The sequence below is a fragment of the Pelobates fuscus genome, chromosome 12 (genome assembly GCF_036172605.1).
Source record: "Pelobates fuscus isolate aPelFus1 chromosome 12, aPelFus1.pri, whole genome shotgun sequence".
Lineage (NCBI taxonomy): Eukaryota > Metazoa > Chordata > Amphibia > Anura > Pelobatidae > Pelobates > Pelobates fuscus.
This window is the reverse complement of record NC_086328.1, coordinates 92,176,060-92,180,873: the sequence shown is the minus strand read 5'-3', so window position 1 is coordinate 92,180,873 and position 4,814 is coordinate 92,176,060. Positions and strand designations below refer to the sequence as shown.

Sequence of the window (4,814 nt, the reverse complement as noted above, 5' to 3'; positions counted from 1 at the left end):
TTTCACCATGTCGGATTGGGTTTGTGAGAGTGAGTATAGGTGAGAATAATAGGTTCTCACTGCTTCCAGAAGTTTGGTGGGTACGTGGTGTAGGGTGTCGTGTTTGTCTCTTATTCTGTCAATGTATGTCGCCTATCTCCCCTTAGCTAGCATTCTGGCTAGCAATTTGTCACTCTTATTTCCATGGAGGGAAAAGAAGGCTCTATGCTAGAGTTGAGCGGACACCTGGATGTTCAGGTTCGCCGGGTTCGGCCGAACTTTGGCAAAAAGTTCAAGTTCGGGACTCGAACTTGACCCGACCTTGACCCCGAACCCGAACCCCATTAAAGTCAATGGGGACCCGACATTTGGGGCACTAAAATGGCTTTAAAAAAGTTCTGGAAAGGGCTAGAGGGCTGCCAAAGGAAGTAAAATGTATTGCCTAAGTACTAATATACTTACCCAGTGGAAGAAGAAGAATGTTACACTGTATACAATTTTAAATAAAAAGTATACAAACATAGCCAGGATTCACCTGTAAGCATTTGCAACACTTACAACAATCAAGTAATGAATAAGTAGATAACTCCCTAATTCCCACGGTATTAGGGTGCTATCTACTAGAAGGCTGAAAGACCTGAATTGGTCTTTCAGCCAAATTTACTAATACTAAGTAAAGATTACTTAGTATTAGTAAATTATGCCCCTACTCGCTATACCTATGGCTGCTCACTGTTAAAAAACAAAAGGTTCCCCCCTCCTGAGCCCCCACCCCTGAACGGCGGGTGGGGGCCCTAAAGTAAAATAAGGGGGGGACCTAATGTCCTCCCCTCTGGCCCTCACCTGTGAGCCTTTGCCTGGTTTACCCGATGGCCAGTCCGGGCCTGCTGCCAAAAATGGAGTACATTGACATTGTGGCAGGCTTATGCAATATATGATGATATAATGTAACTAAATCCCCATTATTTTTTGCCTAGGTGAGGTGTTTTTAAATGAAACACGTTCTGTGAGATTTGAAATCATTGTTTAGTGAATAAGCGAGTGCGTTGGATTGTGTATTTTTTACGCTATATTTCCAGGAACATATATTGTGTGGTGGTACAGTCCAGGGAAAGAGGGTTCTGGCTGACATCTTGTGTTCTGGGCCTGTAGGACTGTGAGGGCACAGTAGGGAGCTGATTATGTTAGCTGGGGATAAAATAATTAAGTCCCCAGACAGAGTGGCGCCAGAGTGAAACTATCGTAAAGGCCACTGCATTGTGTGGATGACTCCTTGTTGTGGGAGTCAACATTTCTGTGTATAAATAGCTGTATTTTGTGCAATAAAGATACATTCTAAACAGTCCAAAAAATGTATTAATTAATTAACAACTCTGTACCATCAATCTACTCTTACACTTGAAACAATGGCAAAATGTCAGTCTCTTATCTCCGACTAAAATAGTTTCAAGTGCCCCTAGCAGACACTAATAGCTAGATAGTGCTGTCAGTTAAGCCTAGTCTCACACTACAATCATTTGTATAATGCCAACGTATTTTTGCAGCGCTGTACAGTAGGTGTTGTGGTTTAAATTCAGCAGTTATATCCAATTCTGTAGGTAGACAAGACAAACAATTGATTCTAACAAAACATGTTTGACATACTGGAATAGTAGGTGAACAGGAACATGCCCAAACAAGCTTACACTCTAAAGAATCAATGGCCCAGGCTAGGCTTGAGGATCTGTTTTATTATTGTTGCTGAATGAACATAACACTCCCCAAAAGAAGGATCCTCTTTTTCAAAACATTTTCACGAAAATAAGAATTTTTTAATAACTATATATTGGTAACATAGTCTCATACTGGGAACAATCTCCTATTCTCATTAAAAGCTGTTTTAAGTGCACCTGGCAGTAGCTAATAGCTTAAAACAGAAGAACAGTGTCGCAAATAACGTGACTGCAAATCATTAGCATAGCCACATCAATGCACAGACACTGTGTCATAAATAGACATGGAGACACAGCATTTGAGGTCAGCAATGCTGCCAGGTGAAGCCAGGCATTAGCATGGGGGGGGGGGGTGAGCAGTAACATGTCCACACCTATTATTAAAGTTAAGCCTCCGCCTGATGTCTATGATGGCACATAGGGGAATGTTGCTACAGAATTTTTACTTATGCAGAACCTCTGAATGTTTAAATGGGTTTATTGATAATAGCGCTGCTAACAGAAAGTCTTAGTGCATAGTGCATGAAACCGATCATTGCTAACTAAGATGTTTTGGAGAAGGATGCATACATTACAATAGAAGGGTGTGTCGACAATTAACCTGTATAGCTATTCAGGCTCTCTATACTAGTTTTAACTGGTTTCTTTTAATTCAGAACTAGTGTAGTAGAAATAGCACTGACGTGACAATTAACTAAAACTGTACTAGGCTAGGGCTTTGTAAAAGAACCGGAAATGTAACTAAACAGGATGTGCAGCAAAAGACACCAGATAAATGTCATTAGGCAGGTAAACTACACCCACACTTCTCCCCCCAAAGAGACACTGTCATTAACAGCAACATTGCCTTCACCCAGCAAAAACCCAAACCAAAAGGAATTAATTAAAATATATATATTTTTTATTTTTTTTATCTTTTTAGTATGGCAACTGAATACCAAATGCTGGCTTGTCGTATACTTAACCCCCACACCCCAAAGATGTATTCCTGACACTATAGTTTTAAAAAAACACCATTTAGGTTCTCACTGTATTATGCATACTGAGGTTTTCGGCAATACGACTGATGGCCCCTTGGTGGCACTCTTGTACAACTAATGAGAATGCATCTCAGGTCAATAGATGCTACAGAATGTTTAGCTGCAGTAACATTTCCAATGAAAAATAAAACTGTAATCCATTTGCCTATATTTCAGATATATTATGCAGTGTGTATATAAAATATGATTTGGTCAACTAGACTTCAATGAAAACAGATACAGTGGTAGACTTGTTCTTTTGCTTCACGCTATGCAGTTACATACATTTTATATATACAGTTTGTATACAAATAAAACTTACTATACTATATATAATATATATATATATATATATATATATATATATCCTTTGTTGTATTTTGCTTAAAAACAAATGGCGTAAAACATAATTTTCAGGTTTTAGAAAATATATTATTCCATTTTTTTTTTTTTAAACTCCAGTAGTGAAAATAGAAGTCATGTTTGACGTCAGAGGCATTCTGAACATACAAACTGTAGTAGAATTCGTTGGATTGTGCGGCGCTGTGGCTTAGTTGGTTAAAGCGCCTGTCTAGTAAACAGGAGATCCTGAGTTCGAATCTCAGCAGTGCCTACATTTTTTTTTATTTTTTTATTATTATTTTCTTTGTTCTATGTTATCAATCTTCCTCACTTTTTTATTGTACCAGCTGCAATATTTATGAATGTTTACATAGATACCAAATATATATATTTACATAGGTGTAGCAGCAATTCCAAACGGAATTAAAAGCTTGATAATGAGTATTGTCACTATATTGCTACTTTGAAATACAATGTAAAAATATATTCGAGGCATTTATGTATAAATTGAAATTTAGTAATGTGAAAAATGTTAAAATGCTTTACAGATTTGGATGTAAAGCATAGGAATGAAATGTTGAAGAAAAAAAAAAAGTCGTAGTCGGCAGGATTCGAACCTGCGCGGGGAAACCCCAATGGATTTCAAGTCCATCGCCTTAACCACTCGGCCACGACTACTACATAATGTACTGATCATCAAAACACTATCTTAGTCAAAAAGTATTTTATCACACTAACGAAATGTTTCAATATATCTAATTGACAATTAACAATTAATTAACAATTGTAACACATTGGAATGTAAGGAGATATGATTTGTATATGTAAGGAGATATGATTTTATATGAAATTAAAGTGTCAAGTCTGCCACCCTTTTAAGTAAGAACATTTAGTAAAAAAAACAATGTCTTTCATATGTCTACTGGCAAAACCCTTTTAAGTATGCACATTTAGTGAAAAAACAATGTCCTTCATATGTCTACTGGCAAAACTGAACATTGCAACAGCTGTCTGCCTCAATACTTGGCTCCATAGCTCAGGGGTTAGAGCACTGGTCTTGTAAACCAGGGGTCGCGAGTTCAAATCTCGCTGGGGCCTTCACTCCTTTATTTATAAAGATTTCTTTAATCTTCATGTTTTTTACACAATGTTTTAAAAGTAGTCTGTGTCAGTCTGTGTATTTCCCTCTGTGCATCATGGTGTGTGTTTTTATGTCAATCTGTGTTATGGTGTGTGCATGTATCAATGTTTGTGTATGTGTATTAAGGTGTGCTAGGTGTGTGTGTATGTGTCAGTGTCTGTATGAATTTGTGTGTATGTGTTGGTGTGTTTATATGTATCTGTGTGTTAATGTGCATGTATATCTGTGTAAGTATGTATGTGGTTGTGTATGTGCATACATCCAAGCTGTCACAACACCAGCATGGGCGTAGGAACCCCAAAAAATCTGGGGGGATAGCATTTTTACTCGCCGGGTATATTTATTTATTTATATTTATTTATTTATAAAATATTGTACCAGGAAAGATACATTGAGATTTCTCTCGTTTTCAAGTATGTCCTGGGTCCACAAATCATTGCATTGTTACAGTTAGAGTACAATAAAATACAAATACAATATTAATATACAATATATACAAAATTTAACATAGAACAGGTAGGAAATATATAATCAACAATGACAGGTACATTCTGTTTTCAAGTATGTAGAGAGGGATCTCTTAAAGGACTTTAAGCTTAGGGAAGATTTTAACTTGTGCAG

The 4,814-nt window shown here is 37.1% G+C and overlaps 3 non-coding genes across 3 annotated transcripts; 2 read left to right on the top strand and 1 right to left on the bottom strand.

The window, feature by feature from the left end:
- Nucleotides 1–3,249: 3,249 nt before the first annotated feature.
- Nucleotides 3,250–3,323, top strand: TRNAT-AGU (transfer RNA threonine (anticodon AGU)). Its single transcript has one exon. It is a non-coding gene; the product is annotated as a tRNA-Thr (tRNA).
- Nucleotides 3,324–3,648: 325 nt separating this feature from the next.
- Nucleotides 3,649–3,730, bottom strand: TRNAS-UGA (transfer RNA serine (anticodon UGA)). Its single transcript has one exon. It is a non-coding gene; the product is annotated as a tRNA-Ser (tRNA).
- A 347-nt stretch (nucleotides 3,731–4,077) lies between these two features.
- Nucleotides 4,078–4,150, top strand: TRNAT-UGU (transfer RNA threonine (anticodon UGU)). Its single transcript has one exon. It is a non-coding gene; the product is annotated as a tRNA-Thr (tRNA).
- Nucleotides 4,151–4,814: the final 664 nt, after the last annotated feature.